Source organism: Pteropus medius, unplaced genomic scaffold, assembly GCF_902729225.1.
Source record: "Pteropus medius unplaced genomic scaffold, Ma_sr-lr_union100, whole genome shotgun sequence".
Classification (NCBI taxonomy): Eukaryota; Metazoa; Chordata; class Mammalia; order Chiroptera; family Pteropodidae; genus Pteropus; species Pteropus medius.
Window position 1 is genome coordinate 5,647,903 of NW_024355990.1, and position 27,206 is coordinate 5,675,108.

Genomic DNA, 27,206 nt, shown 5'->3' on the forward strand with positions numbered 1-27,206 from the left:
CATAAAGATTTCCAGTCCCTGGAACCTGTGATTACGTCACCTTCCACGGCTTAAGGGACTTTGCCAAAGTGATTAAGTTAGGGATCTTGAGATGAGGTTAGTCTAGATTATTGGATGGGCCCAATGTAACCACAGACATCTTCCAAAGTGCAAGGCGGGGCCCGGGGGTAGAGAAAAGGATGTGACAGCAAGGAATGGTCAGAGAGTTGCTACATCGCTGGTTTTCAAGACGGGGAAAGGGACGGTGAGCTCAGGAATGGATGGGTGAGGCCACTAGAAGATGGAGAAACAGGGACGAGGATTCTCCCCTGAGCCGCAGGAGGATCACGACTCAGCTGACAGCTCGATTTTACCCCAGTGAGACCCGTGCTGGACTTCTAGCCTGTGAAACTGTAAAAGAATAAATTTGTGTTGTTTCAAGCCACTAAGTTGGTGATAATCGGTAACGGTAACAATAGAAAATGAATACAGTACGTAGCGCTATTTTGCTGTTGTTTAGTTGGAGAAATTGGAGCTCAGAGACATAAAGTAGCTAACGCAGGCTCACCAGCCATTAAGAGGCAGAGCCACGATTTGAGGCAGTCTGACCACAGAAGCTAAGCTGACCCCCTGACCTGGCCAGTGAACTGAGCAATTGGAAAGGCCAGACTTCTGATTTTCAGCCGAGCTGCGAGACGCCCCTTCTTAGGTGCCGGCTCAGAGAGGATGGAATCGAGAGGTCTTTTCTGGGAAGAGAACATCGAAAAGCCTGGACGCGTTCCATTTAAAGCTTCATCGAGGGCAGTGTGTGTGTTTTCCCTACAAGGAGAGGAAGTGGCTCCTGTCTAAGCCCGGAGCCAGCTTTGATAAGCTGTGCTCTCTGCATCCCTGGCCAGTCCCCTTGGAACGTGGCTCTGGCCCCCAGCTCCCTCCGCTTGCTCACTTCCAAGTCCCCTTTCATCTGCAGTCTTGGGGACACAGCGTTAGCAGCTCCCTGACTCTAGGAAGCCCGGGGAATAGATTCCTGTGGGCTCAGAACCTCCGCCCTGGGCAGAAGGGTGAGGATGGGTTGGATAGAAGAGGCTGCTGGCCCCTGACACTCACTGCCCAGCTCTGTGGCCACCAGATGCCTAGACCACTGTCCAGGAAGGAACTGGGAGGAGGGATGCAGAAGGGAGATGCTGGCTTAGGGCCAGGCCAGCTGGGCTCCAGCACTGATTCTCCTGGGAGGCTGGCTCCACTCCATTCCCCTGCTGGGCCTCAGTTTCCTCGTCTATGATCTGGGACTTGGAGAACATTCTAGAGATTCCCTCTAGCGCGAACCCTCTGACCCTGATACCTAGGCTTCTCCTGACGTAGCGTGTAGCAGTTCAGTGTCCAGGGCCCTGTGCTTGGTCCTGCCCTCCTTGCATATTCTTCAAAGAAAAGTAGGTGTCGGGGAGGGGAGCAGGGTGCCTGATGTGGATGTTAGGGTGTGTCCTGGCTTTCTGACTTGGGGTACGGGTGGTGAGTCCTGCTCTGCAGGAGGTTGTCCTGAACAGCTGGTGTGAGAGCCACCCCCAGGTACAACACTCCACTTTGTGCACCCCTTCTTGCCCCAGAAGGATGTTCTCTCCCAGGGCTTCTTCCTTGAGCCCCCAGTGGCGGAGGGTGTTGGATGGTGGGGGAGATGCTGGATGGGAGCCATGCCTACCTGCTGGCAGGTGAGGCCCTCGGAAAACTTCGCCCACATAGTCTGTGGGTCCGCTGGAAGGGGACATGCCCTGATGGGGCGTCCCTGGCCCTTCTCATTCTCCATCATCAGCAAGACAGTATTCCTTAAAATACACATATCCCAGCATTATAGAATATTGGAGCTGATGGAGTTTTGGGTGCCTTGTTAATGAAGAAATAGAGTGAACGTGACCCAGCCGAGATCACACACTAAATAAGCAACAGGCCGGAGTGAGAACTCTAGGGTCTTAGCCTTCTAGCCTGAACATTCTTTGGAAAATACATAATCTGACTTTCCAGCCTGGCATGGAAGCAGATTACATCTTTATTTATTTTTTTTTTCAGTTATTTGCTAGAACTCTCAAAAGACTCAGGATCTCCCTCTCATGGCCTCCCTCCATAAACCCCAGGGACTTACTGCCCTAAAAGGTACAGCCCTTTTCCATTAGCTGATGGTTGGCTCCACTGAGGTCTCCTCAGTCTATTACAGCCATTACTTCCCACTGCCACATGGTGTCACTGTCGGAGACCGGCCCTGCGCAGCCCAGTGAGGGCACTTGCTAATGGCAGGTCCTTCATGGACTCAGTCCCAGCCCAGACTGCAGCAGTGTCCTCCGAGGGCACCAAGGCTGCAGCTCCCTTCAGTTCAGACCCCCACGTTCAGCCAGCAATTCCCGGTATGCAAACAATGTATGAGGATGATGACCAGGGGGATTATGCAATGGCAGCTTACAGTACCTTCCAGTAAGATCTCTCCTTAGGTCAAGGTGTTGAGCTGGGTCACAGGCCTCGACTCCTTTTCACAGGATTGTGTCATAAAACAAAGGGCACTTGACCTCGCGTCCTGCTCTGACGCTCAGCTTTTGCAAGGCCAGGCCGCTCCGCCTTGCCCCACCCAGATGGATCTCTGTAACTTTTCATGTCAGGAGCTGGAGCTTGTTTCCTTCTGTCTCAGGTCCTGGGCTTGTAAGCTCATGTGTCCATTCATTTGTTTTATTAGGACTTTTTTTTTTTAGTTGCAACAAACAGAAACCCGACTCGAATCAGGGAATTCTTGGCCCATGTATCTGGAAAGAGCTGGAACCTGGCTTCCAGAGGGTCAGGGAATGTTGTTGGGACTCTCTCTCCATCTCTCTCCTTCTCAAGCCTCTGATTGGACCTGTTCTTGTGACAGGTGCCTCCATAGCACAGGCAAGGTCATCACAGCCTTGCATCTCTCTCATGCTCCAGGTGCTGGCAGCCCCAGTGCAAAGCATCTTTTTTTTCTTTTTTAGAAATTTGTGCATTATATCCAAACTCAGTAAAGATGACTTCTAAAAGCATAGTCACAAATGGCCTTTCATATCTCGCACCCCGTATACAAAAGAAGTTTAATAGGAGCTAAGTGATTTAAGTAATTCGTGTAGTCTAAATGCCTATTCATCTCTCACCCAAATTAGGTGTAATTTCATAAAAATAGCTTTTAATTTGCAAAGTAGAATTCCCAGGCCCTCTACTTCACACCCAGAAATACTTTTATATTAAATTGTGATTGTATTTCTTCCTTTTATATATTTACATTTATTTTTTTTCTCTTTTCTCATATTTAAAGACCCTAGCCTTTAAAAAAAAGAAACTTATTTTTTTTAGAGCACTTTTAGGATCACAGCAACATGGAGTGAAAAATACAGAGTTCCTATATACCCCTGCCTTCCTTTCCCCTCCTTCTATATCCCGGACCAGAACTGAGTATTTGTTACAACCAATGAACCCACCAAAGTGTAATTTTCCCAACAGAATCAATAGTGTCCCAAGCAAGACTCTAATTGGCTGGCTTGAATCACATGACCATCTCTGAACCAATCACTCTGACCAGGGAAAGCAGTATTATGACAGTTCAATCACATGATCACAGGGAAAATGTCACATGATCACAGGGGGAATGTCACACATCCCATCTATAACCAGGATGAGGAACCACTTAGGTCACCATGTTTGTAGTGGCCCCCAGAATTACGTGTAGTGCACAGTGAGTTCCCCCAAAGAGCCCAAAGACGGGAAGCATCTTAGGCAGACAAAAACGTTTTCCAAAATGCCCACCATGTGCCAAGCACTGCAATGGGGGGCCGCCTGGGCCATCTATTCCAGGCGAGTTTTGCATCCCAGGGTCCTCGGGGAGCATCACAGTTTGTTCTCTTTACCTGCACAGGTGGAAGCATCCCTGTTGCACACCTTGCCTGCCAGGGGCTCTGTCTGGAAGAAGGTCCGCTCTTGGCGCCCAAGGCCTCCTCCATGAGTTGTGGTCACTGCAAGGTGTTCCCTTAGCGGGCAGCTCACTCACTCTGCCTTAGCAGGCATTCTGCGACACCTTGGCACTTGGGCCTGTAAACCTTCCCAGACGCCTTCATCCCAGGAGCCCCTGGTGTGTGAGTGTGTGTTGCGTGTATTGTGGGGGTGTGGGCATCACAGGTTTGGGATTCTCGGTCTGAACAGACAAAGGGAAGGCTGGAAGTGGAGTGGGGTGGGGGTGGGGGGTCCTGGACAGCTGCCCGGCAGCCCGGGTCTCTCTCCTCTGGTGTCTGCAGCTCCCTGATTGTTATTCTGGCCCCAGACAGAGGCAGCTGTGTGGCGGTGGGGGAAGCTGACAGGCAGTGACAGGTAACACCAGCCGTTGGGGTTGGAAGCTGACCAGATCCCAGCAGGGAAGGGAGGGAAGGGCTGGGAGGAGAGAGAGCCAGCTGGGAAGGGGACAGTGCCCACCGTCCCTCCCCCAGCTCTCTTCCTTCTGTCAAACCCGGCTCTGTTGTCTCCCTCACCTCCGGGGCTGGGACGGTCCCACGATGGCCCTCCCCCAGCTCTTTCCTGTCCAATCCCCACTGAGGTCTGAGGGAGGGAGCGGGCTGTCTGGGGTGAAAACCCTCGTGCTGGTCATTTCCCCATTCGCTCTCAGATCACAGGAGCGATCCTGGCAGCTGGCTCCCGGCCGGGCTTAGCTGATGTTTTTGTCTCCCCCAAACTTTACGTGTTGAAACCTAACCCCCAGTGTGATGGTATTAGGAGGTGGCACCTTGGTCATTAGGTAATTAGGTCACAAGGGTGGAGCCCTCACAATGGGATTAGCGCCCTTATAAAGGAGACCCCAGAGAGCTCTGTCACCCTTTCTGCCTCATGAGGACAAAGAGAAGACAGCGTCTGTGGAGGGGGAAGTGGGCCTCCACCACACACCTTGGACCTCCAGCCTCCGGAACTGTCAGAAATAAATGTCTGCTACGTGAGTCCCCCAGTCCCTGGCCTTTTTGTGTTAGGCGCCCGAACGGATGAAGGCGGCCGAGGAGGCCTGGCGGGAGATGGGGGGCAGGGAGCAGGGAGGAGCGGGCTATTTCTTCTCTCCTCCAGCAGAGCTGCGTTTCTTCGTGGCTCCTGCTCTTTGCAGGCGAGTCCACCAGCTTCCGCGAGGGACTCGGCTTCTCCCCTCATCCCTCCCACCCGGGGAGGTGACAGCCTCATGCTGTTGCCAGTTCCCGAGCTGCCTCGTCATCCCCTTTCACCTGTGTAACCAGGTCCCTGTGCGCATCCCTCCCTTTTAGATGCTCAGAGTGTCTGTCCGTTTCCTGCTTGCTGCCTGACGCTGCAGCCATCTAGCTGGGCCTCAGGCAAATGTGGACTCAAACCTCCCTTCGAGGAAGCTGTGTGAACTTGGGCTAGTCGCTGTCCCTCTCCAGACTCTACTTTTCCTGAGAGGGTGGAGCTCAGGTAGTAGCCCCTGCTGAGCCCTGGACCCCCTGCCCAGGGCACTTGGGGCTTTTCTAGGTGCTCTTCTGGGGCTCTGTGGACCTTCTGGGGTCACTCTGTGATGTCACCCTTGCGTTCTTCTAAAGCTGTCTCCAACTCACGGGGCAGGGAACGAGACCCGCCCGTGGGGCTTGGCCCCCGGTCCTAACGCCCATCCCCATACATGCAGGGCTCACGCCGGGACTGCAGTGGAGAACCATGGACGATTTCTAGAAGGATCTCTCTTCCACAAGGTCAGTGGAAGAGAGGTCTGGGTGGAGACCCCCAAGGCCCCTTCCCCAGGAGCCTGCATCTCCCCTGCTCAGGCCCAGACAGCTGTCACCGTGGGGCGGCGAAAGCAGTGGAAGAGATCAGAGCTGAGTTGAGCCCTTGTTTTGGGTTTGAAATGCCCAAGCTGTTAATTTGAGAATAATCAATGCTAATTTGCACATATCCTGTTGCTATAGCGTGTTATCTATTTCCCGTCAAGATGCCCCAGAAGTTCCCATAGCTCTTCTCCTCTGCCTCTTCAGCGCCTTTGAGTGGGCACCCTGCCTCCCCCTGCCCACCCAAAGGCGCTGCGAGGCCAGCTCAGCCCTGGGAGACAGCTGGTCAGCCCCCGCCCACTGTCTGAGTCCAGCCCCACCTGCCCAGCTGGGCTGGAGGAAGCCCAGGACATGGGAGAGGAGGAGAGGGGGCCAGGGGGCTGGCCAGCGGAGCTGGGAGGAGGAGAATCAGGCACCAGTGCAAATTACCCAAACCCGTGATTAACATTTCTTCCAAATCTGCATGAATATTAAAGCGCAACCCACCCCTGGTCCCCACACAATGAATTCTGCATGAATCTTAAGATAAATCGTTTGGATAACTTAGCGGCAGCTGTTCTCCCCTGCTGCCAGCTGCCTCCCCAAATCATTCCAAAGCCGGTAAGAGGAGAGAAGGAGGGGGTTGTGGGGAGGTCCGGGAGGGAGCAGAAGGGGTGCTAGTCTTTCAGGGCCCCTCTGCCCAGGCACCAGAGCCAAGCAGGGCAATGGGCTTAGGATGAACAGTAAGGTTCACGAAGCCCAGATCCCGGCCAGTGGTTGGGGGCCGGGAGTGAGGGTTTTGAGGTTCGGAGTTGGGTCCGTTATCGTGACTACTACTGTACAGGTGGGGGCCCAGTGGGGAGCAGACGGCAGCGGCTGAGGTTTCCAGGGCAGGCAGTGTAATCAGAGGCCATCCGTGGGTTTGTGAGCACAGCTCAGGGAACCAGCACAGGCTGCTGCGGGGTCCAGGGACAGGCAAGAGTGAGGAGCTTTTACCATTGGGAGGTGCAAAGGGGCGACAGAAAGGAATGTGGAGAGGGCGGGGCCATGGAGAAGGCGCTGACTCCAGAACAACAGCAGGCGAGGAGGGGGGGTGGCGAGATAAACACCCCAAGCCCTCCTCTCGCCCTCAGCCCTGTGTCAGCGCCTTCAACTGGCCAAACTCAACTAGAAGGGAAGTGACAAAAGGGCCCAGGTGATCAGCCTGTGTTGCCCTTCTTTGAGGTGGTGGTGGAGGGGAGGGCGTGGGAGTAGGGGAAGGTGGGGAAAGCCACCATGATCACCTCCAAGGGAAGCCACTCAGGGGACACCACAGGGACTGCACCCACGAACTCAAATCACAGAGCCGTGGTTAAAGAAACCCCATGGAAAATACATCATAAGCACGAGGGGTTCAGTACCAAATGCTTTTCGGAAAGGTCTAGACCCTTTTCCAGTGGTAGAGCGAGAGTTAACAACCAGGATTCACTGGGGAGGGAACCTCAGGGAGCTTCAGAAGGCCAGTGGCCTGCTGGGATTCAATTTACAAAAATGCAGTTCAAGCACAAATTTGCAAGAGCGCATCCATTGAATAAAGGGAATTCCACTTAAAATAGACTATCAAAGGAAGTGAAAACCAGCCTGGCATGTCGTCAGGTGGGACTGAGTCTCCGGGGAGGGCTGGCTAGAGGCCATGGGACTTGCTGAGGACCGGAGGTGGCTGAGGGAAAGAACTCAGGAGTGAACGCTCTGGCTTTTGGCCTGACGTCTGGGTGGATGGTGGCGGTGTCTCCGGATCCAGGAACGATTGGGATGGGTGGGGCTGGGGATCGGGTTCCACTGGACCCCACAGCCCATGCTCAGGGGAGACGGCCGCCTCCCGGGCCTGCGGGGCAGCGTCCCTAGGCTGTGGCCAGCTCCCTTGCCAGTTCCAAAGGTGCACTTTGTGTTGCCTTCTCTTCTCTGGCTGCAGAGACGACGGTGGCATTTGCAGAACTGCTGGGGTCCCTGAAGAAGGGGTTTGGCCCAGAGCTTGTGATGGCCCCCAGAAGTAAGTAGGCCAGAGGCGCTGCCTTCTGTCTCCTGTTGGAAGCAGCAGCCTAACGAGAAATAGACAAACAGGAGCGCTTTTCAGCTCAGCGGGGTGATGGGGGGAGCGAATTAAAATCCCATTATAAAAACACTGCGGAGGCTGCCGGCAGCTTTGCTGATGATCATTTACACCCATGTGCACACACCAAAACCTTCCTCGCTGTGATTCAGGCCGTAAGGGCGGCCTTGGAAAGAATTCTGGAGTCAAGTCAACCTGGCCCCGCTACGTGCCGCCTCCGAGCTTGTGACCTTGGGCAAGCTGATGAACTTCTCTTAGGCTCCGCGTCTTACCTCTCCCGTGCTGGGAGCTCTGTTTGTCCCCCAGGTCACTCTCCACCCTCTGCACCCTCTCTGCTCCAAGGACCACGTCAAGGGACTCGCTCCTGTGCCTCAGGCTTGCTAGGGTGTGGTGCCAGCAGGGCCTCGGAGGGTGGGCCAGAGCAGTCAGGACTTTGGGTCCCTGGCGCCCTCCCTGCTGGGGAGTGCTTTGGCAGTGGCTGTCAGTGGCCTTTCCCTATGGTCACCTGTGTCTCCAAGTTCTCCCTGTGCCCCCTCAAGCGTAGGGGAGCAATGACCTCCCTCCTTTGCTAGGCTTGGCGCATCCTTCCCGTTACCTGGATCCCCTTAGCCTCGCCTCCCCTTTGTCAATACTTTCTTCATTCCACTCTGTTCCACAGCGGCTTTAGGCTGGGCCAGTGACTTCCTGCCAGGACCCTGATGGTCCGTCCATCAGACAGGACTGGGATTGCTGAACGCGTCACCTTATGGGAAGGTGTTAAATACAGGGCAGGGGCCACAGGAAGCACTTGGGAGACATGATGCTCTCTCTTAGAACCCAGCTGTCGTGCGTGAGCAGGGCACAGCGTCCTCGCAGGCAGCTTCAGCTAAGGTCTCAGACGTGAGGGTGATGAAGGCTTCAAGATGACACCAGCCACCAGCTGACTGAAACCACATGAAAGAACCCACGTGAGAACTCACTGGCTAACCCCCCAAACCATAAGAAATAACAATAAGAAATGATTATTCGTGTTTTATGCCATTAAGTTTGGGATGGTTTGACACATACCTATAGATAAGTTGAATAAAACACAGATGCTGTAATTATGAAGATAATACACAGATGATAGATACCTACTGGATAGATAGATGAATAGATAGTTGGTACACTAACAGATGGATCCATAGATGGATGAATAGATCAGTGGATGGATAGAAGGGTGGACAGACAGACATCAAATGAGCGCTAACTGTGTGCCAGACACTAGACCAAATGGTTTGTTGACATGGTCCTCTTAATTTTCACAGCAATCTTGTGAAGGTGGTGTTCTTATTCTCCTTGATAGGTACAGAAACTCCTGTCCAGAGGGTTTCGACAGCTTCCCTGAGGTTCCACAGCCAGGATGGAGCAGATGCTCCTGACCACACGTCCACGCCCATACCACACAGGGCGAGGAGCGCAGGCGAGGTCGCGGGGAGCAGTGTCCTGGGAAGGAGTTGGCCGAAACAGGAAAAGCTGTTTGCTGCTGCTTTTGCGATGGTGGCAGTTGCTGGTGGTGTTGGCAGTGACGGTGGTGGTAGGCGATAGTGAGTTGAGGGGTGGCTCTAAAAACACATGTTCATGTTTTCACCCCCGGAACCTGTCAGTGTGACCTGATTCGGAAAAATGAGTGTGCAGTTGTAATCAGGGTTCTCGACATGAGATCGTCCTAGATTTTGGGGGGCCCCCAATCCAATGACGTATCATCTCCTCTTCGGAGAAAGGCAGGGGGAGACGTGAAACTCGGATGCCCAGAGGAACAGGCCACGTGCAGATGGGGGCAGAGACTGCAGTGATGCAGCCGCACGTCAAGGAGCTATCGGAACCCGGAGAAGGCGAGGAAAGATTCTTTTCTAGAACCTTCATAAGGAGTGTGGCCTTGTCAACACCTTGATTTCTAGCTGGCCTCCACAACTGTGACGGAATTAGTTTATTGTCTCAAGCCACTAAATGTGTGGTCATTTGTTACAACAGCCCCAGAAAAGTAATTCGGGGGTGGGGGGCGGCTGGAAGGGGTGCAGGGTTTCTTTTCGGGGTATAAAAGTGCTCTAAAATTGACTGTGGATATGACCACACAGCTCGTATGTACTAAAAGCCACTGAGTTGTGCATTTTAAATGAGCGCATTCTGTGGCATGCGAATTACATCTCAATGAAACCCAACACTCAGAAGACCCAGAAATAAAATGGTTAGGGGATTCACCCCTCTTCCAGCAAGGTGGGGGCAGAGGCAGGACCAGAGGATGGAGTGCTTTGCTCCTCAGCCCTGGGCTGTTCCACTGGCCAGCCGCACCCCTTGGGCAGAATTTGTCTCCTCTGATCCGTGGCATCTGGGCTCTGTGTCCCCTGGGCCATCATGGCACCACTGGGTGGCGACGTGTCCGAGGATAGCTCCCTAGTCCTGCTATTTTTCTCTCTCCCGCTTTCTCATGGGTCTCATCCCCACCCCCGCCCCTCACGCGTTTGACTTTCTCTGTTCCCCATCGCTGTTTTCACACTGCTCTGCCTCCCCCCCCACCACCTTGCATGCGGGCTCCCTCCTCTCCCCACCTTCCATCGCCCCTCTGAATTGTAAACCTCCAAGGGCGGAATCCATTTCCAATCCCTCAGATGTCAGGGGAATTGAAAGCATAGCAAATATTTCCGAGATCCAAATTACACAGACCCCGGAAGGCAGAACTTGCAGTGTAATCCAGGTTATGAATTGTAAATCAGACGCCATGCAAAGTACTTGCAAAAATTCAATAAAGCGTTCGCTCCCAGCACAGCAAAGCCCGGCCTAAGGAGGCAGGAGGAGGCAAATGGGAAGAGAAAGAAGGAAAGGGAGAAGTGTGAGGAGGGGGGAGGGCAGGGAGGGGGCTGGTCCTGGCACCGCTTGGCCAAGGCCCTTGAGCCCAGGAGCTGCCGACTTTCCTGTTGTAGGCGTCGAGAGGGCTCCACGCCCTTCAACATTTAATCCAACCTTGCAAATAAGAATGCTGTTTACCAGCCCGGTCAACCTAGGGAGGCCGGAAAAGTGGAGGGGGCTTCTAGACCACTCATTAGCATAAACTGTCAGGCTGCCTATGTATGCGAGTTTTTCCCAGGTGCTTTTGCAGGTCCACAGAGGTGACAGTGACCAATGTGTATGTAGTGGGGGTGCCCTGCCTGATAGGAAATTTGTTTTCTTCACTGTGTTAGCGAGAAAGAAGTCAGTGAATTCACTATGGACCCACTGAGGTAGCCACTCCTTAAAATGGTGAGGGGAATACCATATCCACTACGTTCATTTAAGAGTTTTATTTAGAAAGGTCATTGAAGATCAAATGGACCCACTCTGTGGCCGGAAGGGGGTGGCATAAAGGCCTTCCTGTTTCAAAGACTGGCAATTCCAAGAGAAAGGACTGATGGAGAAACAGGACAGGTGCTCACTTCTGACCCGGCCGCCACGGCTGGGGGTACACAGAACTACAGCACTTCTACCAGGCTAGGACCGGGGCAGGGCTGCCATCTCTGGGTCACCAAGAAGGTCAATGGTCCCACTGACTCAAGGATTGAAGGGAAAGAAAACAGTAGTGGACGCTGGGTTTCCCTGCTCACACCTGGCTTCACAGGTGTCCCCCCACATCTGCACAAATGACTCGCGTGGTCCTCCGCTGATTCCTTTTCCATCCACCTGCTGGCTACCGTGCTGGCTGCTAGGAACGTAAGGATAAAATGAGGTCCTTCACAGATCTGATGGTGACGGATTGAGTCCTTCCTCCCTGCCTCTCAGATGCTCAGAAGAGCCAAGTCCTGAGCACACACTATGCTAGCCACTGCGACAGAGCAGGTGCTGCCCTTGGCCACAGCTGGACAATGGGGCTAGCATAAAGAAGACTTAGACTGCTTCTGCCGGGAGCGGGGCTGCCCACCGGGAGCCCGGATGTTCCTGGCTTGTTAATAGTCACGATGGGGAGGATGTGGAAAGCCTCTTCTCCAGGTGCTCAGGGCTCTGCCAGCCCTGCACACAGCTCTGATGAGGACGTGTTACTATCAGGGCAGCCGTGGCTCCGGGCTGTGTCCTGTAGACTCATCATCATCCGGCCAGGAAGAGCTCAGGGTGGCCTCCCTCCTGTAGAAAGATTCTCTCTCTCGCTCTCCCTCTCTTTCCTTGCTTCTTCCTGCCCCGCTGTCCACTCTCAAAGAAGATGGAGAAAATGCAGTGTAACGCTCTGAACCCGAGTCTGTTCTAAAAGTCCAGGGCAGATGTGACGGCCCTTTACTACTCATGGGCCTTTGACAAATGTGGCACCTCATGATGACCACCTCCCGGTCTTCACGTCCTTGTGTGACCCTTGCCGCCCTTCCTTGAGTGTGGGCTAGATTAGTGATTCGCTTCTAACCGATGGAAAACAGCAAAGGTGATGGAATGTCACCTCTGTGGTCAGGCTTCATCAGATCGCAGTCTGTCCTGTTAGCAGATTCTATCGCCTCGTGGCTTGCATGCTTCGATGGAGCAAGCTGCCGGGTCGGAGAGGCTCACTCAGCAAGCAACTGAGGGCGGCCTCCAGCCAACAGTCAGCTAGGAACAGAGACCCTCAGTGCAACAGCTCTCAAGACACTGAATCCTGTTGACAACCACATGAGCTTGAACTTGGCTCCTTCCCCAAATGCGCTTTCGGATCAGACCCCAGCCCTGGCCGACACCTTGATTGCAGCTCTAAGATAGAGAACTCAGCTGAGCCACAGTAATTGTGATAATGACTATGTTGTCGGCCACTAAGATTTGGAATGATTCATTCCCCAGCGATAGGTAAGTAACACAGCAGATTATTTAACCTTTTGGTTTTTCATTTCTCATCTGTAAAACAAGTCTAATCCTCCACCTTTCAGGGAGGCAGAGAGGATTAACTGATTCGATGCACGTAGAGCGTGTTAGACAGTGTCGGGCACCCAGGAAGCAGGGAACAGCAGCTTCATTATTAATTTACAGCATCCTCAATGGTGAGGGCTGATCTGAACCACCGTGTTTAAACCCCGGCCCGGGCTCGCCCTGACTGCACACACATTAGTGAAGCTCTCTCTCTCTCCTGCCCCAGCTGCCTCCAGGAGAATGCCAACGGGGTCGGATATGGTGCCTCAGTAACAGCATCTGCTTAAGGTTCGTAAAGACCTTTATCCTTTACGAAACTCACTAACATTGCCCTCACTCCATCGGCAAAGTAGGTATCAGAGCCTTTAAAAAAAAATTTTTTTTTTTTTTTTTTTTTCAATTTGAAGTATATTTTCAGGAAGGACAGAATCTGTTTTCTCACTTTTGGGCACCTCTTTGTTATGTTAAGTTGCCGATTTGTTTTTTAGAATTCGATTAGCCGTTTTCAACCCCGGAGTAATTTTGTACGTCCCCCCTTCCCCATCCCCGGGGGACATTTGGCAATGTGTGGAGATATTCTTGATGTTGTCACTGGGGCGATGCGACTGGCATCCAGTGGGTGGAGGTCAAGGACGCTGCTACACATTCTGCAGTGTGCTAGACAGCCCCACGACAAAGAAACCCCAAACTAGCCCTGCCCTGGCTAGTGCCTTTGTCTTCTAGTTCTGGATCCTTCTATGCTGCTGTGCTGTCTGCTCACCTGACCTAAGGTCTGACCCCGGAAAACCTGCCAGCTGACCATCAGATACTGGTCCCTTCCTGAGACCCCCGGTCTGGTCTCTCTTCTCCCATCGCTGAACTTGCCATCGAGGTCCATCTCAGCTCAGCATCTCCCCACCACTCCGCAGCTGCTCTCTGCTGCTCCCATCCAGCACAGACTTCCTGGACTTTGTAGACAGTGGGCAGGTTCTAGATCCTTCTGACTGACATCGCAGTCTCCTGGAGCCTCTTGGACTTGTCACCTTACCAGACACCCCCAATCTTGTTGCTTCCTTCCATGAGGGCCCCTCAAACTCGTAGCAACTCTGGCTTCTGCTGGGCCCCACAGTCACAGAGTCTGCTGTATTCGGTCACATCCGCTCCTGGCAGGAAGCTGCCCAAGAAGTGTGTCAGTGATGTTCCCGCTTCTGTGCTACACTGACAACAACTGATCCAATTTTTCTTAATTAGCACATTTAATTATTAGTAACCTTTTACTTAAGTAGAATTAATTACCCCATTAGCAGCTCTGGCCAGCTATGTCTCCTCATCATGGTTTCCTATTGATATTCTTCTACTGAGGTCATATCCCCGTCTCCCTCTGAGGGTAGGGGGCTCTGGGCACAGGCTCCTGGGAATAGAGACCCCACCTCGTGCACCTGTTGAGCACATCACCCAAGGCATCGAATCAAACCAGAAATTGTGGGTGGGTGTGGCCGAGCCCCAGGTGGGGAGATGGGGGCAGCTGCCCAGAGTGGTTAGCATCTTTATTTTTCGAGGTTGAATCTAACCCCTAAAAAAGTCCTATCTGCATGTGGCTGGGAGCTTCCAGAACTGGTGTTCAGCCGGGGCAGGTGGTGAGAGAAAAGACAGTGGAGTCCATTCCACTTTCCCCAGCCTCCTACTTCAAGGTGGTCTGGGCAGAAGGCCACCAGGTGAGAGCACTGGTCACAGCCCAGCCAGCGTGTCTGTTTTTTTGTCCCAGGAGCTCTTACTTTTGAGTTCCAGCCAGCTGCATCCCAAGGGATGTCTTGTGGACCAACAAAAAGAGTAAGCTACTCAGGCACCGTATCGACTTGCACTTGCTTCTGAGAGTGCTGTCGAAGGGGCTCGGAGAGCCACGGGAGCCGGCCAGTCAGGTAAATTGTTTGAACCAGAGTTCTCAAATGTTCCATAGAACCTGAGTTCCAGGAGATGCTCTGGGATGAAGAGTCAGGGCAGGTTCAGAGCCGTTGAAGAAGTTTGGGAAGTATTACATTCTACGCCTACCTCTTAGAGTCATGCGGTTAAGAGACCAAGCCTGTGGATTCGGCATTCTCATCTTGTCCCATCACCCAGTAACTCTTGACCTTGGGCAGGTTGCTTATTCTTTCTGTGTCTTGATTAAGAGTAGCACCAGTGTGATACATGAAGAGTGCTGGGTGCAGTGGGCTATAGTCAACACGGCTGTTATCATCACCACCACCACCACCATCTCGCTGTCATCTTTCTTCATCACCACACACCACTCATCATCACACACCTACCACCACCATCATCATCTCATCATCATCCTTTCTCATCCTCTCATCATCATCATCCCCACCACCACCATCATCTGTCATCACATAAATGTCTGTCATCACCGTCATCCCTTGTCATCTCTCACCACCTCCTGTCATCATCGTCGCATCTCTACCATCATCATTATCATCATCATCATCATCATTATCATCATCAAGATGATAAAGAATCTGAGAAGCCCTGACTCTAAATAATTTAATTTGATTTTAATGAACCCAAATCTCCCCAAACTTGTCTACAAAAACTCTTCAGACCTGCAGAGCTCCCTGTTCCTTGGGACACACTTTAGGACATGCTGGTTTAAGTTCTCCAGGACCGTGATACCTAGAAGGTATCAAGAGGGACTCCATCATTTACTGTGCAAGTGCTTTCTAGGACTTGGTCACCTGACCCCTCTCCTTGGTCAGTTCTTCAGCAATTGGGTCACAATGGGCTCAGATGCCCCTCATGAGTTTTGTGCTACTTTCTCAGGTTCTCCAGCCTGGTACGTTGTGCTGTTGTCAACGTGATGGACTGCTTCCCAGTGTTGGGGTTCTGTCTCCATTGTGGATGTCTGATAGTTTCAACGATGTTAGTTTCCTAACATTTCATCTACTTCTCTATGTCGACAGGGAGATCCATTGAGAGTTATAGATTGTCTCCTTGACTCTATGTCCGGGGCTGAGCCAACGGTGGGTGCGTAATGCAGGGCCCTCCCTGTCTGAGCAAGACAGAAGCTGAGAGGAGTCCACACACACTTCCCATTCCAGTGCCACCATCTGCAGCAAAGAGGGTGGTGGCGTGGACAGGGACCCGATTTTGGAGCCGGGAAACCAAGGTTCGAATCTTAGCTTGCTGGTAGCGTGACTTTGGATGAGCCGCTTAACCTTCCTGGTTCCATCTAGAAAATGGGAATATTCGCATCCTCCAGGGCTCTCTCACATGATTATTTCGAAGATTAGAGCAGATGCTAATGAAAAAATGCTTGTCCCGGGTAAAATGCCGCGGCGTGATGCTTCCCTTCCCTCTCTTCAACTCCCTGCCGTTACCCCAACTGGGACGGGCATGAGGAGCAGGACCCAAGTCTGAGTAGTCACAACATCGGGGACGAGTGTTATTATGTGCTGTGACAATATTTGATAAATTCGTATATGCCTAGGGGAGCAGACTAAGTAGGTGAATAAAGTGTGAATATTCTCTGTGACAATCAATATTCCTTCAACTGAACCATCTCTGCAGATGTGACATTTTGATTTTTCTTTTTTAGACACATTAGCTGGATTTATGCGTCCAGAGGGTGGAAGCGACGTGGAGAAGAGGTGGTGGCAGCATCATCAGGCCAGGTATGGTGATGCTTCTGGGGCACCTGGCCAGGCCGATGGGAGCAGGTCTGCTTGCATAAGACCCCAGCCAAGCAGGAGTCAGTGCCCCTCCACTCCACTCACCTGGCCGCGGCAACTCAATGCTGGACGCCCCACCTGGCCGTGATTCTTTTAGCTCCAGCATGAGGGCTCGGGGAGGAGCCAGGTTGAACTTGGAGGCCGTCCTGCCTTAGAGCCCTGGTCCACGCTCCCAGGACAGTGGCCGGCTCGGCTCTGGACAGGGGGTGAGGCCAGATGACTTCTCGGGGTCCCTCCCAGAGTCCAGGTGAAACAAAGAGGCTCTGATCATCGCCTGGGTTCAGTTGCTGGCTCTGCCACTGACTGACAAATGATGGCAAACGCGTGACCTCGGGCAAAGTTCGTAACCTCTTTTGTCTTAGTTTATCCATCTGCAAAATGGAGCTGATAATAAAACGGACTCGGATCGAGTACTTTCAGGTGGCAGGCATTCTTTTCCGAGCTTTACGTGGAATGATGTACCTAATCCCCACGCTAACCCGGCGGGGTATGCCCAAGGACGGTCCCACCCGCAGGTGAGGACATTGAAAGACACGACTATGCATTTTAGGCCGATCAGGGTTTGAAACTCAGCTCTGTCACTTAATAGCTCTCAAAGTCAAGATTCTTTATGGGAAAAAGTACAACTCGAAGGAGCTTAAGCAAAAAGAAAAAAAAAAAAAGGATGTGGGAATATTGGCTTTGCCAGCTGAAAAGGATAAGGGGGTCGCTCAAGGAATCTGAGACAGAGAGTGCTCTAGACTCTTTCTAGAATATTCTAGAACTCCTTAAGGGCTCCAGCGTCTCAAGGGTGGAAACAGGCTCTCGGTCCTGTCTGCCGCCTTGCTCTCTGTTGTCACTCATTGTTATTTCCTTCTGCTTTCCTTTCTAGGATGCTTTATGAGGCGGGACAGCACAGAGCTTCAAGTGACGATTCTGGAATCTGACTGCCCGTGTTTTGCATCTGCGAAGCGGTGCCTGGCACCTGGCACATATTCAGTAAAGTGGTCTCGTTCAGACACTTTTCCTCTGCGCGGCCGGCAGCCGTGGCTTGACCGTATCAGCCGAGATCATTTTTTTCTCCCTGAGTCCGCGAACCGACCCCCAGGAAGCGTCCTGACTGCCCGTTCCCTATATTAACTACTGTTATCAGGTAAAGTGAGATACTAAGGTTGTCTAGACCTGGTTTAAGCACCTCTTCCCATGAGGAAATTTGGAAGCAAATAAGCAAGAAAGGTCATTGGGTGTCGCCAATGGAAAACCAGGCCGCTTCGCACACACCCTTGCAGGTTGCCTGATTCCAGCCTTCCAGTGTCTCCGAGCTGTTTTACGGCCCTGTAAGCTGTAGATCACGGATAGCAGTGCAAAATAATGATTGTCTCCAGACATGCAAATAAATTCTGTCCAGAGGTTCCATTGATTTCCCTCTTCCAGCTTCGGTCTACTTGTAAATTCACCTACACTTCCCTTTACTCCGTAGAAATTTATGTTTTGCAGATTCTCCTTTAGCTTAAGACTTACACCTGCCTGGTTCCCTCACCGACATTCAGCCAAATAAAACCATTAACGTGTGTTGAGTGTTCGAGTCATGATCTTGCCTTTTCGGGAACATTTGCTTTAATACCTTGGATGATAGGAAAGTTTGCTAAGCAGACCAAAAATAGTTACTGCGGCCCAGTCTCCCCGTGGTGAGGCCTTCATCTAGTTATTTCTCCTCTAGCCCTCAGTTTTCTCATCTATAAAGTGGGAGTAATATTACAAACCCAAGAGGATGCTGTGAGAATTTCTAAGAAATGTGTGGAAAGCATCCAGCCTGCACCTGGGCACCGAGGGGCTCTTGTTGCAGGGGTGGGGCTAGGGGGCTTGCTGTCATCACAGCTGGTCCTGGTCGTTTGTCACAGCGGTCAGGGGCATTGCAGGTGTTGGCATCTGGGAAAAGGGACAACGGGCAGGATGCACTGTCTGTGGCTCGTGTGGCTGGACTAGACCTTCCTTAGCAGAGCCGTGTGTCACCTACCAGTGCACTAAGGGCCTCTGTGGATGACAATGAACACATCCCACCCAAAGTGCCCTCAACGTGAGTGAAGGCCGCGAATGTGGACCCTTCAGCTGGTGAACGTAGAGGCGGAGACAGCGTGGTTTGCCCTTGTCAGGATGAAGGAGGGCGGTGGTCTAGGGCAGCAGGACGGAGGTGGGAATGGAAGCATGTCTGGGCGCGGTTCGTGTGTGTTCGCGCGTCTGTGTTCAGCGTCGGGTATGTCCGGCTGCATTCGTGTTCGCGTAATTGCGCGTCCGCTGCTGTGGTCGGCTTATCGCGGTTAAGATGATCCGCTGTTGGCGTATGTCTGTGTGTCCATGGTTCAGGTTCATGGTCCGCTAGTGGTCTGTGTCTGTAGTCTATGTTCATGGTTCACTTGTCTGTATGTTCAGGTTTATGTGGTTACGGTCTTGTGTGTCTGTGGGTTCTTTGTTCAGGTTCAGTTCTAGGTCACGTCTGTGTCCAAGGCGGTCTGCGCACTGCATGTTCAGGTCCGCATGGTCTGTAAGTCTGTAGCTGTCTGTGTCCGGCAGAAACCATATAAGTTCATGGTCCTGCTGTCCGCCAGGTTCAGGTTCGTAGCTGCTCCAGGTCTCTGCAGGTTTGTGGTTCGTATGTCCGGCGTAGTCCGCTGCGGCCCACGGTTCAGGGTTCGTATGTCCACAGCATCTGCGTATTCAGGCTCCGCGCCAGGTTCGCATAAGCCCAGTCCGCTGTCTGGCGGTTCGCAAGCGTCTGTGTTCAGCGCGGTTCTGTGTCTGCAGGTCTGGCGTGTCCGCGTGTCCGCGTGTCTGCAGGTATTTTGCCTGCAGATATGAACATCTGGCTCTCAGTGCAGCATCCCCCACGCTGCAACTGTCAGCCTGTCCCCGGATCACCCGTGAGCTGTGTGGCCTCCTGGGCAGCGTGAACCCACTCCCTCGGCCTGGAGAAATCTTGGGAGCACGCTTAAGGAGGGTCTGTCCTGCCACAGGAAAGACCACGCCGTGTGTCGGGGGAGCAGATCCTGAATGGAACAGCCTTCTGCGCTTAACACACTCCATTCCTCACTCTCGCTCTCCCTGGCTTTGCCGGAGGAAGAGCAGCGTTAGTACTTCGAAAAGTATTAATGAGACTTTCTCCCCTGTGTGTCTGAGTGCATCTCGCTCTTGCCCATTGACAGGTTGGAGGGCGAACACATACATCTGTTCCAAGTAGCCGCACTGCTGGGAAGCTAGCTAGAGGGGATGAGAGTCACCTTGGCCCGAGCCAGGGTGTCAAGGTGATCCTGTAAGGAGTCTGGGGTCAGGGACCAGTGGGGTGCTGCTGCTGCTTCGGTGGGTCGGGGGGAGCTTTGAGTCTTGACCAGTCGAAGAGAACCAGATTGTGACTTACCTCAGGTGCAAATGACAAATGACGGCCGGGTAAACCGACTGTGGACTTTATCAGGCAAAACACATGACCGAGGGGATCAACAGAGGCAGGGGGCAGCTGTCCCACCTGGCTGGAGGACATAGCGAGCCACACCTCTGCCCACTAGCACCCGAGCTCATCATGGTGTGAGTCTCGAAGCCTGCATTTACCTGAGTTATCCAAGCGGGCTGAAGTTTACTATTTCAGGAGCACAGACGCGTGGAAGACTCTTCGAGTGGGAGCTGGGGAGGCCAAGGGGGAAAACACAGCAGAGGATCTTACGAGACTGAGGGGCATGAGAGCCGAGGGACGGGGCAGACAGGGCTGGCTTCGTGGGCAAGCGACCCGTGCGCTCAGCCAGGCCCTGTGCCAAGAGCGGCCCCTCCTTTTCATTTCGCACCTGCAAAAGCATGGATTGCCGAGGAGAAGGGAGAAGCCACAGAGGGCTCAGGTTTCAGGTGAGCCTGGGGGACTGTGAGGATGACGGTGCCTTGAGCAGAGAGAGGTCAGCACAAGAGCGGCCTTTGGGTGGGAGAAAATAATGAGTCGATGTGGCCCCACTGAGTTATTTTCCCACAGTGACTCCTGCCCCCTAGGTGGTGGCCCGTGTGACACGCACACCCTTTGGGGAGAGACTTGAATCAGCTACTCCATGTGCATCACTTTGCTCCTCTCGGGCCCTCTTTCTTCAGCTGCTGCCACAGCAGCCAGACACGTGCAGCCCTCAATGGGCTCCGTCAGGACCTGGTTCCTGGCCCATGCAGGGCACCCCTGATCCTGCTCCAGGGTTTCTGATGGCATAACGGGAAATGTCCCCAGAGCCTGCTCGAGAATCACACGCATAAGCCTGGAAGCATGGAAGAGTTGATAGCGGGGTGAGCTACCAATGAATGGGTGAATGCCTCCCTCCGCCTTGTGCTTTCTGGGCTAAACGGGCTCCGTCCTGCAGGCCGAAGCACTGGTGCCTGTAGCCATGGTCAGCTCCACATGGAGTACAACCTTGCGTGGGCTCTCCCACCTCCCCGTCTCACGCTGCTGCTCCCTGGGGTGGCGTATGCAGTGAGCTTGCGACGGGCAGACTGGAGATGGTCCTGGACGAGCACTGGCTCCCGGCATTCACTGTGGAATCCGCTCTTCTTGAGTGTGGGCCCGGCCGCTTGCCCGTAGCCAGTAGAATGTGGCGAAAGCGATGGAATTTCTCTTCGGAATTAGGTTGTACGAGCTTATAACTTCTGTCTTATTAGCGGGACGCTTTCTAGTGTCTTCTCGGCTCGGACACTTTGATAAAAACCAAGCTACCCTGTTGAAAGGCCCCCATGACAAGGAACTGAGACCTTCGGTTCAATAATCCTCAAGGAACTGAATCTTGAGCTTGGACGTGAGCTGGGACTTGAATCCTCCCCAGTCGAGCCTTCAGATGAGACCTCAGCCCGAGCGGACACCTTGGCTGCAGCCCTAAGATAGACAACCCCATTGGGCCATGCCAGGACTCCTGACTCACAGAAACTGTGAGATAATAACTGTGTGTCACTTTAAGCCATTCAGTGTATGTAATGTTTGACATAGCGATAGATAGCGAATAGGCTCCATGGGCCAAAGCCTTGGCCACAAGCTCTGACTTCAGAGACCCCAGGCTAAGATGGGCTTCGCACTGGCTCACCTTCCGGGAGACCCCGTAGAGATCTTTCTGCATTCTCCTCCCCTCACCGACAGGGCAGGCTTCTCGAATGCCCACACTTCTCAAATGCTCAGCCCGCCGAGCAGACTCGTCTTTGCTTTTCTTCTCTATCCGGGGGTCGGAGCTGTTGAATCCCTCGGTCAACCTAGTTTGTCCCCTGGGCCATGTCCACTTGCACGGGGGGACTTTGGGATCATGAAACAAATGATGGAGATACCTGGGTGATAACGTCCCAGGCTCCCAAAGATCATCTCCTCCTTCTCTCTCATCCTAAGGACAGTGGACAAGCCAGCCTGCATAAAACACCGTGTCGCCACCAAGTGAGGCACTTTGTGCCTGTGATTACATGTAACACCCCACCCAGTATCGACCTCACCAAGCCATCATTTTCATCCTCATGCAACAGATGAGAAAGGCAGCATGTTGCTCGACTTGCCTGTGATCTCTCATCTAGAAGGTTACAGGACGTGTGCGGCCCAGGCGCACCTCACTCCAAAGTCTGCGTATTCTTCACACCCCAACCAGCGGACTTCTCACCTCGGCTTCCTCTCTCAGGCACATGGGCATCAACCCCAGGTGAGGAGGCACCTCTGGGAAGAATCTGGGTGTGTGTTTATCCGAGTGTGGTCCATGGGCCAATGGCGTTGGCATCGGCATCGCCTGGGGGCTTGTTAGCAATCGCAGACCCCGGGCCTCAGCCCGGACCCGCGGTCACGGTCAGCTTGGGCTGTCGCAACAAAGTGGCATAGACGATGAGGTTGAAACAAGAGTTTTGAGGCCAGAAGTCCAACATCAGGGTGCCAGCGTGGTTGGCTTCCGGTGAGGACCCTCCCCCGGCTCGCAGATGGCTGCCTTTCTGGGCTGTCTTCCCGTGGTGGAGACAAAGAAAGCTCTGGCCTCTTCCTTCGCTTATAAGGACACTAATCCCATCACGAGGGCCTCATCCAACCCTGGTGACCTCCAAAGGCCCCACCTCTAAATAGCATCGTCTCGGGCACCAGGGCTTCAACAAAGGACATTTTTTTTTTGGAGGGGTCACAAACATTCATTCCCTAACATGCACTGAGTCGGCAGGGGATTCTGATGTGCCCTAGGGTTTGAGTCCCTGGAGATTCTGTACGGAGAGGTGCAGCAATCAGACCTTTCCAGCTGTGTCCACCCACGCCCTTGGTCTCTTCCTGCAGATAAGGAGAGAATGTCGAGGTGTTTGCAGAACGCTCTGAGCTGCTGGGCATCCCAGATGCTGCTTCAGCACTTCCCAGAACAGCTGGCCTTGAAATCAGGGTCCCAACCAAATAGAAGTCTGCCTGTGGCTAGCTGTTGCTGGCAGACAGACTGTCTGTGAAATTCTTGTGTATCATTAACCTCTGCAGAGAGGATGGGAATTGGCTTGGCTCGAAAAGACCGAGCCGTAGCAGGAGAGACTGAAGTCAGACATCTTGAAAGACTTCTGGGCTGTTAGGCATCTCACTAACTTTTTCCAGTGTCAACAGGAGATAGATAGAGGGCAGTCAGCCCTGGAAGCAGGGGTTGTATAAATGGCTACTTCTAATCTTCTGGAGCAGCTGGACTCGGTCTTCGGCGGACCAACCTCACAGACATTCATGACCTGTTGTCGCCGAGACACAAAGCGATCCATCATCAAATATCACTTTGTTCTCTGTCTTAGAAGGAAAAAAATCTAAAACAAACAAGTGATAGAAAGAGATTTCATGTTTTTCTAATCGAACAAGGTGAGGAGTGGGGAAAAACAATTTCATCCCAGCCCTTCCGAGCTGCTGTCACAGCCATCCCCCCTCAAAGCCAAGTTCGATAGAGATGAAGCACAGCGTGTCTGGGTTTCTCTGGAATGAGCCGGTCGTCCCTGGTGAGGCCTGGAGGGACGAGATTGACGAAGGGCTTTTGGAACTCGGCCACCTTTTTGAGATGGTGGATGCTTCTGGTAATGGAAAAGTAGCAGCAACAACAGATGACGGATGCCCGTAGGACTGGGCCTCGGAGCGGCGACGAGCAGCCAGGGTCGTGACAGGTGTCAATCAGTGTTGACAGCCTCCAGGTTCAGCTGCCACGGCTTTGCTGCCTCTCGTAGTGTAGCCTTGACTGCAATCGGCCTCGGAGTGGCAGGTGGGAGGGAGAACTTTTGGGATTCAGCAGGAGTGTGGGAGCCTGCTTTTCGGAGGCATTTGGCTCCTGGCCTCGCTCTGCCCTGAGCAGCTCTCTGACCCTGGCTGGTCACTGCCCCTCTGCCAGCGTCGGTTTTTTTTCTCTGTAAGAGATGGGGGTGGGCCTCCATCCTGGTGGGCCTGGGCCCAGGCATCAGTGTTTTTTACAAGTTTCCCAGGAGATTCTCACAAGTGGAGCCGAGAACCACAGGCCTGGAGTCTACACAGCTGGTCTTTTGCTCCAGACAAGCTCTAAATTCTCTCCAAAACCAGAAAATGGAAGTCCACTCACTGGGAGGCACCCTGGCCTGCTCCCAGGGCTGTCCACCAGGTACAGCCAAGGATACCATGAATCCTTGTCACATCAGGGCTACTTGACATCCACGGGGGAGGGAGGCCTGCATGGAACTTTGCAGCAGCTACGCGGACCCCGGTGAATTGGTGCTGGGCTCCAGCTCAGGGGCCCGAGCCCAGCTGTCACAGTGGCGTGACTTCACTGGGCCTGCTTTCTCACCTGTGAGATGCCAACAGCAATCATACCTGCCTCACAGGTGAGCGGCAAATGAGGGAAGACATGGAACTCAGAGCAGTGCCTGGTGCCTGGAAGTGAAGTTTAGCATCTTCGTCATTGGTCCCCTGCTTGGACTGCACGCACACTGCACGAGGGCACAGGTTGTCTGAACTGAGTTGAACTTGGCAGCCTGACGACCCACTGAAGGCCAGGCACGGGGCAGGCCGTCCACACACATTATGAATGTGTAAATAGATGGAAAAAAAAACCCAAAAAAGAAGGAAGAGAAGAGAAAGAGAGAAAGAGACAGAAAGAGGGAGAACTTACTGCTCTAGACCCCGACGCTGGCGGAATGTGCCGGGCGTGCTCGGAGGCGGCCGCTCCAGCGGTCACGTGTCCAGATGGAGGGGGAGGGGAGACAGGGAGCCCGGGACTGACATCTCCTAGAAACCAAATCTTTGTCCCTGATAAGTGAAATTCGGCCCGGGACGCCGTTCGCACCCCGGGGACTGGTGCCGGAGCTGCGCTCCGTTTAAAAACTAGACGACAACCCTTTTTACTTTCTCAAATAAAGCTTTGCTTTATTTCTTCCTTTTGCTGTCACATCAAATCTATTTTATTGGTATACGCTCAAGAAATGTTTTTTAATCTTCCAAATTATAGCTTCTCGATATATTCTTGTCATTGTAAATTACATTGTGATTCCCTGAGCTTTTTTTTTTTTTTTTGGCTAGTGTCAATTAAAAAAACTTTCCCCCAGGAGCCTCTGCTGGGGAGTTCTACAAGCGTGCTGATATCTCTGTGGTTAAGTCTTCCTCCCGTCTCTGTTTCTTCCCAAATCTGGTTTCCTGGAACCTGCAGAAGCCAGCGCCCCAGTTCCGCTGGTAAACGGGGCGTGGCCGTGACATTTCTGCTGGAGCCGTGGGGAAGGCGGGCCGCTCTAAGCAAATTCTCGGGCTTCCCCAGGAAGAGTTTGCCTCTCACAGGCCCCTCGTCCTCCTCAGGACCCAGGGGTCCCCCGGTTGGGGCACAGGTCTTGGCTCCCGGCCCCGCCCCCTCAAACCCGTTGGCAGAGCTAATTGCCCGGCCTGCAGGCAAATCTCGTCACTTCGTTTGGCCTTCCCACTAATGACTCATCCTTGCACGGCCATTTGTTTGTGCTGGTTTCAGACAGACTAATGCTTTTAATGGCACATAATCATTTTTCAGAAGTCGTTTGATGCCACTAATCATCTCAGTAATACTCCACGATGGAATGTCTAATGACATTCGGAACAGGACAAATGGCAGCGTGAGCCCTGCCTTCCCCCCTCCGATCTATATTTTCCCACGTGCCCGGCGGCTAATGACCGAGCCCTGCTAATAAACAACCGCCTTAAGGATTTTTCCCCCCTTGGGGGTTTGGAAGGGCAGCAGGGCACCCTTTCAAACGAATTCCCGAGATGACAGCGGGCCGGAGCGAGAGAGAAGAGGAGGCAGCCGGCAGCCGCGGCTTCCAGGACGCCCGCCCCTTCTCTGCGGGATCACAGGCCTGGCTCAGGATTATTTTCCCTGGCGGCATGTGAGTGTCCAGGGAGAAGAGCAGAATGGAGCGAGAGGACCCTCGAGGTAGCAAACGAAACAGAGGTTGGTGAGAATTGCTGACCAGGAGGTTGAATGCTGGTTCTCTAGGGCAGGAAAGTTCCATAGAAAAACGAGTCATCGCTGACAAAGGGGTGGGCCGAGTACCTTCTGGCAGGTACTTCTTCTCTCTCACCAGGGTCCTGGGTCCGTGGGGGGACCCTTTTGAGACCTTGGGGCTGCAGCGGGCTCGGGAGAGACTGTCGCGTGCTCGGCATAGGACTCTTCCTTGGATTAGAGATACCAGGCTGGAGTAAGTCTCCCATTCAAACGGCGGCTCGGGGTCCCCAGAAGAGACGGCAGCTAGTCGGCCGCTGCCTGGCTTTCTGTCCTGAGACAGTTCCATTCGGTTGCAAAGCAAATAAAATCAAGGGTCTGTACTGGCCCCTGAGTCTGAGGGGCCTCAGCGTGTGCCGCAACCAGATCCCTCCGCTGACCCTACTTTCATTAGGACGAGTGTTTGAGCCACGATGTAAATAACATTTTACTCCAGTGTCCACCAGAGAGTAACTGCTCCATAAAATGCAGCAATTCCAATAAAGACAGGCGACGGGCTGGACACCACTTCGGGAGACGAGGCGATGGGGGCAGAGGGTGGGGCCGTGACAGCTGCTTCCACACGTCTTGGGTTCTGGCGAACAGCCCGTTTTCATTCTCGGGGTTTCGCCCTCATGGGGGAGGGGCCGTCCAGGTGGGAGGGATACGCTCTCTCCATCATCCCCTCTCCCACCTCCATCTCCTCTTTGGTCTCTAGGGAGGTTGCTGGCATGTCTCCCCATGCACCCTACTAACATGCTCTCGGATCCGGGGTGCAAGCCGAAAGCGGTGCTGTGGGTTTCCAGGGCCAGCGGGAAGTGCCAGGGAGTGGCTGACAACAGAGGGACATTTAACAAGTGTGCAACCCTGGGCCACGAAGAGCTCCGACCCTCCTTGGCTCATTTATAAAAGGATATGACATGTCTCCCTCCCCGAGGATCACAGCGAAGATTAAATAAAACAATGCATGAGCAATGCTGAGCCCCAAGTAAGCCCTTATACAACATTAATTATTACAGTTGCTGCTGCGGGGGCAGGTCTGCTGTTCCCTGTGAACTCAGAGAGCCCCCAGGCATGGGGACAACTGGGGCTCGGACACAGGTGGGGTGAGTCTGAGGAAGAGCTCGAAGGGACAAGGTGGGCAGTCTCCGTGGGGGTCTACTGTGGGTCTCCCTCTCCCGTGTTGCACCCCCTGGGCTGTGTTCAATCCCCTGTTGATATTACATCAAGAAGATGCACAGAGATTCGGTTGAAAGCCATCTGTTAGCAAGAAGGGAAGCCCCGGTGTCCTTGTGATGTTCAATAATTCAGGAGAAGTTCCTGGATGAGGGCTGACCGGAGCTCTGACATCCATTGTAATGAAGTCCTTCACCACCCTCTTCCAGCTCAGACCTGGGGGACC